The sequence below is a fragment of the Trachinotus anak genome, unplaced genomic scaffold, assembly GCF_046630095.1.
Source record: "Trachinotus anak isolate AG129_WGS33_773 ecotype Australia unplaced genomic scaffold, CSIRO_AGI_Tana_v1 ptg000024l, whole genome shotgun sequence".
In the NCBI taxonomy this organism is placed as follows: Eukaryota; Metazoa; Chordata; class Actinopteri; order Carangiformes; family Carangidae; genus Trachinotus; species Trachinotus anak.
Genome location: NW_027273875.1, coordinates 1,117,205 through 1,133,653, shown reverse-complemented (window position 1 = coordinate 1,133,653; position 16,449 = coordinate 1,117,205).

Genomic DNA, 16,449 nt, shown 5'->3' with positions numbered 1-16,449 from the left:
CGCACACGAGCACAAACTTGCTCACACACCCAAAGTGCTGCACGCTCATGCACAGACAGGCCAGGTTTTAACCTTCGTGATGTTTTAGCGGTGCTTACAAATTCAACTCATGAAACTACAGCAATAAGCTGTCATCCTTGCATACTAAAACGTTTGCAGTCAGACTGGTTAGAAGCAACAGGATGTTATTTGAAAAGCAAGCAGATGCTGATTTAGAAAACACAATCCATAGGTTTCACAACAAAATGACACAAAATAAAAGATCTGAGCTGACTGCATCCTGCCAGAGGTGATTGTCTCTGCTCTGTGAATCTTAAAGCCACGGATGCCAAAAGCACCCTACAGCTTCACACTGATTTTGTGCACCGTTTTTTATTATACACATTCATCGTTTAGCTCATGGGTAAATAGTATAAGACAGATGTACTAAAATAATAGTGCTGAAATGTTTAGTTGATGAATTTGCAAAATTTTCAACTTCTCTTTGTTGTATGTCATTTTTATATCAACAACGGATCAACTGACTATGTGTAATGTGCTCTCGTTCACTCGTAGTGAGGAAGTCACAGAGAGTTATCACCCACCCCTAGGGTTTGCCTCAGCTCTACTGAGCATTTGAGCCTCTTTTAGCTTGTTGTTTTGGTTTTATGGCCCAAAAATGTAATGTTTTAGTTCAGCATTTACCAGCTGAAAAGGAAGATACTTCCCTCAGGAGGTATTGCTTTTGTCATCCTGTATCAGTTGGATGTGTAAATAGGCCAACGTTTGCTAACAGGTTCACTACAGTATGTAAACTTTAGAAGTTGATAACATCTATGTTGTGTTTACAGCTTGTTTCTGTTGCCTCAAAGTATCTGCATAAAATATCTGCATTTCACATACTAAGCAATTAATCCAACAAATACTGCAAAGGTTTATTGATAATTAATATAATCATCAGTTGCTGCCCCACAGACTTAAATCTATTCTGTTGTAACTGTGTTGTGGTGGTTGCCCTACACCCTGACTCACTCTTTTTATTTTCAGTACATCACTGCCCACATCGAAGCTAGGAAGATGAGAGGTAGCTGAAAGAGTTAAGTGCAGGATCCATAGAAAGAAATGAGGTGGGTGTTAGTTCACACTCTGTATACTGCAGGTAAAAAAGAAAAAAAAAGTGAATATGTATCAATGAGTCAGCCATCACCTTGGCAGTGTATTTAAGTTTAAGTTGTAATCAAAAACTCTGAGAAGCCCAGGAATATGTCAGTCCTTGTTTTTGTGCAAAAATATATACATGTTCCTTCTTGTTCCATTTCTGTAATTATATTTTCATTAGAGTAGATAAAAAAAATGCTTGTACTGATTCATATGCAGCTTCATGAGTTCAAACAAACCAAATTTTTTTTAATGATACAAGGTCAGAGCAGGGCTTTAGGGAACATTTCCTAAAAACATTTATGAAAACATTTCATAATTCAATCAAATAATGGGAGTTTTTTTTTTAAATCTATTTTTGTATGCATGTCATGATTTTTCCACTCTCCGTTCCTGCTATGTGTTGCATTATAAATGTGCAGAGCTTATATATTAGTCATCAAAGAGTGAGTGAGATGGAGGGAGGGGTGGGTGGTGGTGATCGTGGGGGCAGGGGATGTGGGTGTGGGGATGGGGAGAGAGTGATGAGTGGCGATGTGATGAGTCACATAGCAGCAAAACCATATTAACTGAAACTTAACGCCATAGTTTCCATCATGGATCAAAATATTTCTCATACTCAACTCTGCCAGTTCCAACACATTCACACTTTTTTTTTTTTATCTGACTCTGTGGATTAAATGGAATAACTACGTACTGCTCTTTCAGGCTGACTTTACTGTGTACTCCACAAATTGGTCCTTAAAATACTTTTTCTTGCTGTTTGCTCTGTGTGTCCAGATTTTTTTTAGCTGCACAAATTTGGCCCCTGGATTGTTGTTACTGTTTATTCAGACAGCTCCAATCAACCGCACAGATGTTAGATGTAAGCTAGTTAGCAATGTACTCAATGACTGGAAGTGCGGTGTGTGTCTGCGTGCTGACACCTTAGCTTTATCTGGAAATTCTCTTTTTCTGTTATTTTTCCAACAGGCTCTCTATTTTTATCTTTATTTTTATTTTCTCCACACATGAATGAATTTGAGCCATAAAGCTTAGACTCACTTCATATGCAAACATTGCTACCTATACACCTTCACACCCCCAATGGTAAAAAATAATATATATTTTATTCATACTTTATTAATTAGTGTATCCTTTATGTTTTCATATTCCTAAAAATAATCTTTACAGGAATTTGTCATTGGACCACAACATACACCCTCCTGCATTCCTAAGCTTAGGGGGGAACTGATATATTGACAAGATCTCAAGACTGCATGCTTTGTTAATAGATATATAGTTAGTGATATCCAAATCACTTGCTTCCGGCTCACTCCAAAATCAGGCACAAGTACTGTGATACAACAACCACAATTATAACCACAAAAGATGATTTGCAAAAGAACAGAAAATATCTCAGGGTGTAATGTGTGAAGATGACTGTGGTGTTTAAATCATAGTGGAAAAGTTTCTGTTGTTATACTGCCTTGGTGATGTATAGGTAAGAGAAACGCTGCTATGCTATGAAGGATAAATACTAGACTCATAAAGTTTTAACGCAGTGTTTACATTCTACACTGATGGCAAACCGTGCTTTCATAAAAGTTGCTGTTTTTCCTGTTGTTTGCCCTGAGGAGCCAGGATAACATTTTTTGAGTTTTTTTTTTTTTTTTCAAAATAAAATTCACTTTAGTTCTGTTTTAAAGCTACAATCAGTTGTGAATACTACATTACAGTAACTCTAGCTGTACGTCTAGTCTTAAATACAATCAGTAGACGATATTTAGTATATCCTTGAGAAACCCTCAAACCTCTGGATGGAAAAAAAATATCTAAGTGTTTTATTCAAACATTGTATATGTAATCATAGCTTTAAAGTCTGTTTATGTATTATAAGAAAGTGAATTTCAAAACAGAATTTCAAGTGAAAAATAGAATTTCAACAAATATAAAAACCTGACTTTATTGCTTCTGTTGCTGGCCACTATCCTCACATCCACCCACGCATTAGCCATGCCGCTTATCCTTTGAGGGTTGCGGGGATGTAGGAGCCAATCCCAGCAGACACTAGAAGAGGGTGGGGTACACCCTGGAACAGTCTATCACAGGGCCGACATATAGAAACAAACAACCATTCATGTTCACATTCACACATATGAGCAATTTTAAAATCCCAAATTAACCGACCTGCATGTCCTTGGACTGTGGGAGGAAGTCAGAGCACACCTGGGGGAAACCCACGCAGGCACGAGGAGAACATGCAAAACTCCACACAGAAAAGTCCAAAGTGAACCGGGCTTCGAACCCAGAACCTTCTTGCTGTGAGACAAGCACCGCACCACCATGCCGCCCCCTGCTGGCCACTGCCCTATATCTTAATAATGTGCTGGCCATTGGGCTTATTTTAATCATTCTAATTTGAAGACATGAAGTGAACATGAAAACAATAAAATGAAAGGTTCAGTTCAGTCCAGACTGTAATTGTGTCTTAGTAATTACAGATCTGACTGGCACACATTTCACTGTGGTGGGTCAGCATATCCTAACACATAAGTCGATGAGCTGTGATTGTAGAGACAAACACAGCATTCAGGACTCTGAAGACTTCTCCAAGATACAAGAGTCCAACTGAAATCAATTTCAGTGGCAGCACAATGAGGAGCAAGTAAACACTGAAGTCAGTCTCTGCTGACAACACAGACAAAAGAATACAGTACATTGACATAAAATTGAACAACTGTCATTCTACAATGGAATAGTTTGTTTTCTCTTTTTCCCCGATGTGGTAATAAAATGCAGCATACAACTCTGTGTAAACCAGCAAGCTGAATTTTTTTTTTATATGTCCGTGGATGTATTGCAATGTGTGACACTCTTAATGACAAAATAACATTGATAATGTTAATACAATGATATCTATTTAAGTCAGCGTCAGCAAAGTATACTGTAAACATAACTAATAACTTAAGAACACACTGTATGATTTATCTAAAGAGGTAAAGTATTTGCACCACAACAAAAAAAAAAGTCTTCCTGATATGACTGTGGACTTTGTTATATTTTTGCCAAAGGTAGAGCTTCTATGTGGACACATTAGGTTGTCTTACATCACACACCCTCCATTGACACCTGAGCAAAATAAAGCAAGCAAAGCCTGTTTATTTAAAAGCTTCCTGAGGATGGACAGATTGAGCAATTAATGCTCCTATGATTGCACAGAACATATCAAGAAAGCAAATCCGTGCTTCAGAATAAGAGCCCCTTACAGAGTCAAGACATTTCCCTCATAAGCCCCTTGTTCAGAGATGTCCCTGTTACCTAAGAACTGCATTTTATCTTGATCTGTCCTCTTCCCTTTTATCATTTATGACATTGAGAAGTCATCCAAAAACAAGGGTTTCATTACCTGGCTAATTGTTGCACTAATAAGAAGCTTGTTTATCCAGGAGGAGTAATTAGATGTGTCAGTTAGCATCAATTACACCCATGGTGTTTTAATCCGCCATTAGGATGCAGCCTGAGAGAATGTACCCATGCCTACTCCAGGTTGGACACAGCTGTTATGAAGGATGTGTATAATTTGCCCCAAGATAGCAGGTATAGTGCTTCTAATCTGCGTGTTTAGTGGACAGAGAAGATATTGCAGCATCTATTCCAAATATTAACAAAGGGGGGTCTTTAAATCATTCAATAAGTTATGTACAGAATATGATATGTATAAAGTTAGTATTTGGTGTCTGGGCTCTGACCTTGGCACTCCCTGCAAACACACACACAATAGTGATTTAGAAAGGGTGATAATACAGTTGATACCTGAAAAACACATTAAATCCAATGCCTAACTCCAGCTTTTATGTGTAATGTAGTGTGTGTGTGTTAAATGATCGAGAACTCTGGTGGACCCTTGTTGACGGCCTGTACTCCAGGAGGGGTGTCAGGCATAAGTAAGAACTGTGTGTGGGCTGAACACCTCTGTGTGCCGAAAACCATCCTAATTTGCCATGAAGGCACAATTACAGCAGAGAAATTACAGTGTGTAAATGGATTGTGTGCAAGACAACAGTTATATCAGTATTAGTCCAACATACTGCATTATGATAGTATGCTTTATTTAGCCATAGCTATTGCCAATCACACCAACACCAACGATACAGAGCCAAGGCATTGATTCATAATATGCATAACAAACCAAACATCATACACCAGCAGTCATAGTAGCTTAGTGGAGTGAAGCTACTCAGCAAAGAAAAAACCTTTTGTTCCAGATTTCCCACAATAGAACAAGAAAATTTGCTTGAGGAGATATTTGAGGCCAACAATTGATACAATGAATGCAGAACGCAGGCACAACTTCTTTCTCTACAAAACCTCTCTGAATTGACATCATCAGACTTGTTTATCACATGCAACACGTATTTAGTAGCAGCAACAGCAGTTTCTCTTAATGTTGCAGCAGAACTAACAAAGCAGCAGTGCAGCATGGTGGAAACCTAAGGTCTTAAATGGCTCACCTTATGGTAAAAAATGTGTTGGGTGGATATGTTATAACCAGTATGTCAACCAGAGTGGCTAAGTCTTTGGGGAGACTGTTCAGGTGGAAAACGGAGGAATAAAGTGTGCTGATTTGGAAAAGCGGTCAACAACAGACAGATTGACTGTGTTCCCTTCAGAGGAGGGCAGACCAGGGACGAAGTCCAGGGATACTTGGCAAAAGGGTTGATGAGGTACTTGTGTGTTGGGAGCCGATGGGGCAAGCAGCCACAAACTCCTGTGTGTCCTCCTTCATTGAGAACCACCAGAACCACTGATGGAGGAGGGCCAGGGTGAGCTGCACCCCGGGGTAGCCAGCCAGACAAAAGGAATGCCCCCAGTGGAGCACCTGAGGGCAGAGATTATCTGGGACAAAGAGGCATTCATCTGGACAGTTACTGGGTGCAGAAAAATCAAAATGAGACTGTTTGACCTTACCCTCAATGTCCCAGAGCTCCAACCAGACACGAAGGGGGGAGGATCTCCTCTGTCTTGACAGGGTTTTCCTCCTTCTGCAACTGGCAAGAGAGAAAGTCTCAGGGTTGACATTCTTGGAACCTGGATTTTAGGAAAGAATGAAACGATTGCGGTTTAAAAACAAAGCTCGCCGGGCTTCAGTTCAAGTGTTTGGCAGTGCGTGTATATTCTACATATTTATGATCAGTCTGAACTACAAAGGGGAATTCTGCCCCTTCAAGCCCGTGTCTCCACTCCTCTAATGCTAACCTAACTGCCAGCAGCTCCTGGTTGCCTAGGTCAAATTCCTTTCTGTAGATGACAGCTTCTGGGAGAAGAAGGTGCAGGGACGCACCTTCTGATCTTCTGCTGAGGGTTGGGAGATGATGGCCCCCATCTCCATGTCCACCACAAACCTCCTGGTGGGATCAGGGAGAGTGAGAATGGGGGCAGAGGTGAGGCATCACTTGATCTCCTGAAATGCTGCCTGAGGAAGACCAGGAGAGGGGACTCTTACAATAGGTAAGGCACAGTTTGGCATGGCCAGAGAGCAGGGAGATAATGTAGGCTACCTTAGAGCTGTCAGTGGATAAGGTAAATGGCTGGAGTTTGAAGGCCAAGGAACAGTGAATGAAAAAAAAAAGAAACAGCCAACAGCTGCCAGGATCACTGAAGTAGCATTCTGAGGAAAACATATGAAGCAACATGGCATGGAGAGGCATGAGCCAGAGGAAGTGGAGGGAGCTCTCCTGAAACAAGTCGTGTCAAATTGAGAGATCTTGTATCTTTCCCATCACCGAGGTGAGTTACCGCACATGGTGATGAAAAGTATCCGTCTGAGTCAACAGCTCCTTACTCACCGAGAACAAGCCGGCTAGGTTCATGGAGGCCGGATTGTACTGTCATGGTTCACAGAAAAGGGAACCAAGAGCATGACTCAGGATGCAAATGTGAAAGTGAAGGGTATTTACTTAGAAAAAAGCAAAGTTACAAAAATCCAAGCAGGCAAACAAGGTGAAAGAGTTGGGCTGAGGCAAAATCCAAAAAACACGCACAAAAACACAGTCAGAATAAAAACAGGCAGGGAGAGAACAGAGTGCTGGGAAGGTAAGGCACATGGCACAAAGACAATCTGGCAGAAAACAAGTGGAAACAGACTGGTACATACACAAAGGAGCTAAGGGGCTGGGGAACAGCTGAGCAGGTGAGTGGGGAGGAGGAGCAGGTCAGGTGATTCTACTGGTGGGAAAGGCAGGCAGGTGGGAGTGACAGGATCGGAAACGACAGCAGAATTAGAAGATGTATGCATGCACAAACAACTCGACTGAATAAATGAGCAGACTGAAACTCAAAACCATGACAGTTCTCTGCTCTGAGTGATTAGTGCCTTAACAATTAGAGCACAATGATCTAATTTGCTATTAAGCTGTGCATCATGCATGCGTGGCTGGAGACAGAGAGGCACTGCCTGTACAGCACTGTGAGGACAAAGCCACAAGAGTGACAGAGATAATGATGAGAACGTGAAACAGTCAAATGATTGACATAATTGTATTTATGCAATTTGTTAAATATCAAGAGTTTCCTCATTTATAAGCGATAAAAGTGTTGGTGGGAAATGTTTTCTGAAGCTGATGTTCCTACCAGGCTGTACACAATGCTGTTTTTTTGTGTTTGCAATTGGGAAATGTAATGACCATTAAGATATCCCCACCATAATATGTGCATGCTTTATATAGTTATATCTTTTAATTCTAAGAGAAAACAAATTTGAAGTGTGTTAAAATCATAATGTGTCATTTTAGTAGTGAATTGTGTGATTGACTACCTGAAAAGCTTATTGGTTTCAGGCAATTTTTAGGCCAGCTAGATAGGTCAATATTACTTTCAAGACAGAATTGTAAAAATGTTGAATTACATTTTTATTGCAAATATTATTTTTAGGTTGTGACCATGTGTCAGTCCATTTTTTTATTTCAACTCACATGACACTGAGCTGTTCCCAGGAATATCTGTAGATGAGGTAGCGGAAATATGTGTTGGATACTGCACTTGGTGATGGTAAGTACACTTACTTGACTATGTGGTTATGTAATTATTTGAGCAGGTTGTCCTTAAAAAAATATTAGTATAAGTTAGAAACATGAGATGAGCGTGTCAATGAACAAAAAAAAAAAAAAAAACACTATTAGCACATTGTATGCCAAGACTCTGACAAGCATGTAACCTGCAGCACAAAGAGTATAATTAGTTTGTATTTTGGTACATTATATTACTCACTAAATATCAGGGATTTATTCAGCCCTGTTTCTCCACATTAATTAATGACCTTGTTCAGTCTCTCACCAGTTGATTGGAATGCAGGGAGAGGAATAACTCACTGTGGCAAAAGCAGTGCAATTTGTTTTGTGCTAACCACTGAGTGTTCATGTATCTTTATTCAAATGTACACATATACAATGGAGAGTAGACCTGTGTGCGCACGTTCAGTGTAGTATATAGGTACTAGATATTATATGCTTTAAATGCATATTCACAAATGTCTGATACAACACATACAAATTACTAAGATCAGAATACTCAAATGATTAAATGCAGTAAGGCCATTTACATACTTATCTGAGACAAGGTGCCCAGTAATCCAGAGAACTGCCTGCTGCCTATCACAGTGAGCTGTTTCCACTACAATCTGGAAACTCTCCATCCATTGTGCAAGATGTGCTATATCTGAATGCCTAATGCCCCTTGACATACTGGAAACAAATGGCTTAAAAAAAAAAAGGCTGGCAAAAGGTTGTTACTGCAGCTATTTACATTTCACAATGAGGCTTCCTGGAATTTAAAAAAAGGAAACAGTGGTTTGTTAGATTCAAATGGAGATAAAAGGAATGATTTTAATGTTCGTAGGCTACACATGACAACGTAGGGTTCCAGCAGATCAGGATGTACCACCTCCCATAAATAAGACCCTGTATCTTCTCCCTGTTGCAGAAAATGTTGTTACTGGACCTGATGTGACAAAACAGACCTTGCAGTAATAGCTGACTCTATACTGTATAGTTACATTATAAGCACCTCAAAAATATTTTTGTTGTTTTTTTTTATCTATTTAAGCTTGATTTTCCCTCTCTGTTTCTGGCTTCTCTCTCTCTGGTTTGTCTCTGTCCTACTCTGTGTCTTGGTCCAGCATGTCAAACCCAGCATTACATTTGTCACTGGCCATTTCATAAATAATCAAAGCCACAAGGTTATATAAGGCCCTGTCAAGATTTTTTCTTATGCTTGAGCTCTTCTCTCTGAGTTGCAATGAGGTCCATACATCTCTCTGCAGCCCTCTCTAACATGATGCCAATTACTTCCAGGCTCCTGGAGGGAAAAGAGAGTGGTTCAAACTACTGCTGCCATCGCATGTGCTGCTTTTAACTACTGAACTGATGACTCTTGAAATAATCATTATGTTATCCTTACCCCACTGAGCAGTGTAGAATTAACCTGGCTGCTATATGATGGCTGGAAAAAAGAATTACCTGTGTTAGGGGCAAAAGTCATGTCACCCAGAGAATAAAAAAAGGCGTTGTACCCGCAGGAGAGCAACATGAAATGTGCCTGTTTACCTACTAAATGAAGTATGCATTTTCTGAAAGCCATGTTTACAATAGGCTACATATGTACTATGCTGCATTTCTAAGCCAATGCGGACATCATGCATTACACCCTATTATATAAGTTGTTGACAACAGGGTCATACCACTATGCACCAATGCTGCAATGAGTGAGATAAAAAAAAAATCCAACAATAAGACAATGAACATATATATTTTTTGATTCATTGCATGTTCAAAATATATTTACCATTTAAGGATTACTTCTAAAATTTCATAGTTAACAGTAGATCATAGGATTTTGCACCAGTGGTGCAGCTTTCATTTATTCAGTTTGTTCATTCTTCTCTGTGCACATATCTGATATTTTGAGCAATCAGCTGTAACAGTACGGGGTAGTTGCGTAATTTTACAGAGACACACCACCCTGTCTATAAATACAATGAAGAGCTTTCATTGATAAATAAATAGTCAAGATGATTGTGCAAATTTAGACTTTATTATGCTGGGTACTGCAAGAAAAAAGAGAGAAAGGCCTAAATAATGACAACATTTGCAGTTTATAAATCTAAAATAGGGATGAGCAATGCTAGTTTTTTTATTTTTTATTTTATCTACAAATGTACAGAGCCAGTTCTGTTTTAATGTGTGACACTATTTTAGCCTTAATATGGAATAAAATTTATATATTTAATCTCTGTAATAAAAAATGCACACACAGTGCAAGTCATCATTTACATGACCTTTTAGTGTCGTTCTGACTGATGAAGTTACTACTGCGAGGAAATTTGTGGCCCATGTATCTGTCTCTCTCCCACGTAAACATCTGAGTAAAAGTCAAGGGAAAAAACACAAGGATGGAAAAAAAAAATGATGAGTCACATTTCTACTAATGAAAGCACAAATATGGAATGACGTTAGTGGCTGCTTGCTGTGGTAAGCTGATGTTCTAAATTATTATACTTATGTCATGCATATTGAATAAGAACGCCCCCAGCAAGACCAGATGGGTTTCCAGTCTTGGTCGCTGCTCTAATCTGAAGCTGCACACAGTTTTACTGCCCAAAGTGCACATTAAAATCCTTTTATAAAGCATTCAAGCAGATTAACGAGGTTAAACAGAGAATAGTGACAAAAAGTCTCTAAAGACGGAGGGATTACTGTCATTCAGAATTTGTTAGAATGATGTATGTCAAAGTAAAAAATGTTATGGGTAAAATAAGACATAGTGATGCAGCTGTGTTATACAAATTATTATATAATACTGTGCTTTCATTGTTCCTTTGTCATCCACCAGACTCTGCTTGACTTATCCAGCATCAGCTCATCTAGATTATCTGTCTTTATACCTCTGTTTGGGTTTTATATCTCATGATCCCCTCATAATTCTTTCCTTTGCCACACTAAAAAAACCCCTTTTGTTAGAGAGGAGAGTACTTTCACAGACACAACCATAAAGACACACACTACGTACCAAAAACACACATTTTGTGAAGAATCAAGGCTAGGAAGCAGAGATGCTGGCCATAGGGAATTGAGAGGAGGAGCGAAGTGTCTCTTATTCTAGACTGGAGTACATGGTTCCAAGTAGCACAAGGCGTTTGAGGAGAAAGTACTTTTTCTTTCAAATATCGGATTGGTGTCTCCCAAGTGAATTCTCATACATCTTATATTTCTCACTCAGACAGTGTGGAGAATGAGCACCTGAAAATCTGTCTGGCTGAACTGGTCATGACTATTGTTCCATAGCTTCAAACCTGTGCAATCATGTTTTCCATGAATTTGTTTGCCTAGTTGCAAAAAAAACAAAAACACAAAAAAAAACCATACTGTACTGAATAAGGTAAATACAGGATTTGCAGCAACTTCTGGTGTAGATAAGATTGTTTTTCCCTGTTCCTGTCTTGAGGAATTGAACGCAGTCATTAATAAAGTCATTAGTTATGCCTCTCTTTTTCCTGCTATGACATGCCACACTGTCTGGTGTGAAAACAGCCTGCAGGCAATATCTAGTTTGTTGTCTGACTTTCTTGTGAAGAGTGATGAGTTACATATGTGCATTTTTGTGTGTGTGTGTGTGTTTGTGTCTTCTAATAGGTTGCTTTTATTTTTGTATTTCTTTTTGCACACTGCAATAAGATCAGCATCCTTCAAATGATCTTCAGAGCTGAGAATTATTTCCTGTTTGCATTCATATCAGAAACACACAAATATACTATATGTACATAGAAGTTCATACTTACTTGTACAGCTCTGCATGTACACACACAAATTTCACACCCACCCGTGAATACGCATGAACATGCATGACACACACACACACACACCACTCATTTCTCCTCAGCTGGACTCTGCTGATCGTCCCTTGCAGTATTTGCAATAGTTCATTGAGTTCTGAATCAACTGTTAGAAGAATCCGCGGTGCCATGAGAGAGGACAATTAGCCTAATGAAGTGCAGGAGCAAATCACACTCAGTGCTGTGCTAACAGTTGCTCAGTGAATATTCATGCGCTGTTGGCTTTGCAGATGCATTAAAAGGCGGCACTGCGTTGCTGAATACCAATTGTTACATTTCCACCTGTCGCTTGTCTGCTCCCTCACTGAAGATAACAGCCTAATCAGCCTTATTGCTGTTAGGATTTTTTGGAGCGCACCTCCACTCAGACACAGACCACATCTGTTACCCAATCCAGCAACATCTGCGGCCATTCAAAAACAGAAGCATCTGCTCACCTTTTACAGAATAATTAAGACACATCACAGTACTTCTTCAAGGAAAGATAATGTAAGACCACAAAGTAGACCAGATAATTATATTTTTAGTGACTCTATACTTTAGTCCTGTTGTTTTTTTAAGACTGTCTCTTGGCATACTAACTGTTCTGTTTATTCTAAAGAAGGTGCTGCTAGCAGTTAACACACAATTTCCTGTGTGGCTGGTTTTTCCCACTTAAAAAGAACATTTGATTTTTTTACTTGTTATATGTATAAAATTGGTGATTAAGAATAGTAAAATGGAATTCTACTTGCATGAAAACGTCAAATATTAATCTCCAACACCTTTATTTTCTAAAAGTGAATGGTGAATGACAGACACCCACAGCATCTCTGTTTTTGCGACTCAGTTACTTAAAATATCATCATTATACACATAATGACATATTACAGCTGCAATATTTTTGGCCACTTGGAGGTAGAGGAACACACAGAAAACACTGACTGGAGAGAAGAGTGATGAGAGCGGAGACTGTGAGCCAAAAAACCAAAACAATGAGCTAAACGGAAGTAAAAACTTGCATTATCTTTCACGTTACACATAGTGATTTGATTAATTGCCATATAACAAATATTTCTAGGGCAGCTTTAAATGCTTTTGGCTTCATCTCTATTGTTATATGCATATATCTAATACAATTTAAAACATTTCTTTCAGTTGCCGTCGCATTTTACAGCTCTGGAGATCTAGCAGAATACTGTTTATCTAAGAGGAAGCGAAGGCTCCTATGGCAAGCGGATTTAACATTTAAAAGCTAAGTTTGACTATCCGGAATTAACATTGTAGATATCAACAACATATTTTTGACTAGTCGTAATTACATTTTGGATAGTCGTATTTTTCATTCAAGATATCGGTAGCGTAATTGTGACTAGGCGAAACGACATATAGAGATATCTGTAATTCAGTTTTGACTAGGCACAACTGAATTAAAGATATCTGCAATGATGTCACTGAAAACGTCACTCAACTCGTCATACATCTTAAATTACAATTGTAGATATCTGTAATTCAGTTTTGACTAGGCAGAATGAAAGTTAAAGATATCACAAACGTCATGCATGACGTTTCTCTATTTTAGATATCCAGAATTACGTCACTTCCCCTCCACGCCAAAGAAGAAGAAGAAGTCAGTTCAGAAAGAAGCAGGATGGCATTGGCTGTAATTGAGAAAACGACAAGAAAATGCCCTCAAACAGGGGATTTGTGGAGAGAGAGAACATCGTTCTGTCGAAAGCTGTGAAAGAAATATCGAAAGAATCGAACATTTATTATCACCAGACACAGACAATGAACTCAAAAGCAGTTTGGCTGAACTGAAAACTTTAATCGACGCAAATTTCAAATGCATCCGCATTTCCCCCTGCCAGCTCCTGCCTTGCACGGGCTGCAGCGCCGAAAATTCGATTAAAAATATCGGCCTCTGGCTCTGCCTCATGCTGCCCCGCCATTTTGCTCACCTGCAAGTGCAATTTTTCCGCTCTCGCCTCAAATGGTAGGCGGGGCCATCTGCAACGTCATTTCACCTAGTCAAACTCTCATTCAAGATATCTGTAATTACATTCTGACTAGGCGGAATGTAATTACAGATATCTCCAGTTTCAGATATCTCTAACCAAAATTCAGTTCAAGATATCTATAACTTGATAATAGATATCTACAATGAAATTATGACTATTCCTAATTCCAGTTTGAGATATCTACGACGTCATTTTGACTAGTCATAATTCCAGTTACAGATATCTATTACGTCCTTTCGCTTAGTCAAAACTTAATTTAAGATATCCGAAAAGGGACATGTAGATATCTTTAATTGAGGTGAATTAAAGATATCTTGAACTGGAATTATGACTAGTCAGAATCAAATTGTAGATATCTCAAACTGGTATTAGTACTAGTCGTAATTCAGTTACAGATATCCATAATTCACATAGCGGATATCTGCGACTGAATTGTAGATATCTGTAATGACAAACCCCATACACATGAATGGCGAAAGTGACGTCATTTGTCCTAGGAAGAATATAGTTGTGGATATCAGAAATATTCGTTTTGACCAGGAAAAACTGAATTACAGATATCTGCAACTCATATCCAGTCTGGCTTTTAAATGTTAAAATGGCTTGTCACAGGGCTCCGCTCTCACCTCCCGGAGAGGGAGCGACGCCGACATATGACGTAGCAGAAAGCGTGTTGAATCACTTCCGGTCGCCGACAGACTGCGGTGGCGCCGGTAAATCTTACCACGCTTATAATGCCTAAATACTCTCCGTACAGCGGTTACCTGAACACTGTATATTTAAACACATGCTTACTTCACTCCGGCACCTTTTAGGCAAATTTTCACAAGCGTTATATTTGTTAACGTGTTGTTCGGGTCTGCTAGTTAGCAGTTAGCAATGGCTATGCTTTCCGGCTATGCTTTCCTCCTCTGCTTCTCCATCCCCGTCTAGCCCAGGGGTCAAATGTTTAGTCATTGCCTCATTTAACGAGAACGACATCTCGGTCAAATGTAGTTGATTCGTCGAGGTGAGGTGAGGCGAATAAGACGCGCAGCACCGCAGCATGGTGAATGCCTCTTTAGCTGCGGAAAGCTAGCCGGGCCTCAGTAGCCGGTGCGGGACGTCCAGCTGTCCGCGAACAGGCCGGGGAGCCAGGCCGGCTGGATGAGTCTATAGCATGGATGTATCTTCTAATATATAATACATCCATGGTTTATAGGAAGAACCCGGTTCACCACAAACCAGTTCACATCTCCCCATTCACCCGCTGATCAAGCTCTGGTAATTGGCTTTCATCTAAATCCCTTGTAGTCAATGATTGGATGACTGATCATCATACTTATTTATTCTGTTGTGCTGAAGCCTGACTGCTGCAGGAAGAATGTCAGTCTAACTGACACAACACCCACTACTACACCCACTGTGAAATCTCACAGTAAGAAAGATGGGTTGCAGCTATTTTCCACTCAGCTTGTAATCAACCCTAAACTTCAACTTATAACTCATCCGAAAGTCTTAGTCATTATCTTTCACACTAAGACTGGAAAACGCTAAACCCAGTTCTTCACACCCTGACTGGAGGGCAGTGTGAGTAATACACCCTCTCTTGTCTGGCCGTTTTTAGTAGGCTAATGTTTCAGTTAATAACAGATTAAAAAGCATTTGGGGAAACTTCCATTACACTATGTGTCTATCTGATAATACTTTAATGGAATATAAAGACATAATTCAATTGGGATTTAGTCCAATATCATGCGTCAATACAATGGAGGACAGCGACTTTACTCCCAAAAAAGTTGATCTTGTTGATGTGCTGCAGCCTCACTGTGTATGACATTCAACACTACTGCGCTGTTACAGAAGAAAAGAACCACCCCAGGAGTCTTTTCAGTAATGTAGCCTGGCTGAACCATGTATTCCTTAAAACTCAGTCAGCATAGGAATGGCATGTTTGAAGATTTCCAGTCAGGGTTCCAGTACAGCATTGCACCATGCCACTGGCATTAAAGGGAGCACACTAATCTGGTTTAAATCATACTCATCAGATAGATTCCAGTTTGTTCATGTTAACAATGACTCTTCCATGCACCCAGAAGTTATTCATGGAGTTCCTCATGGGTCTGTGCTAGAACCCTGCTTCCTTTAGGCAATATTATCAGAAAGCACCACACTGAAGTTATTGTACTTGGCCCTAAATGCCTCAGAAAAACATAATCTAATCATATGGTTACTGTGGATAGCATTAGCTGGGCCTCCAGTTCTGCTGTCAGGAACATTGGGGCCATTTTTGTGAAGCGCATAAAACTATTCTCTAGGACACCTGCACAATATTGTGAAAATCAGAAACATCCTATCTCAAAAGGATGCTGGAAAAACTAGTCCATGCATTTGTTACCTACAGACTGGACTGCTGTAATTCCTTATCATCAGGATGTCCCAATAATCCATGAAAAGCCAACAGCT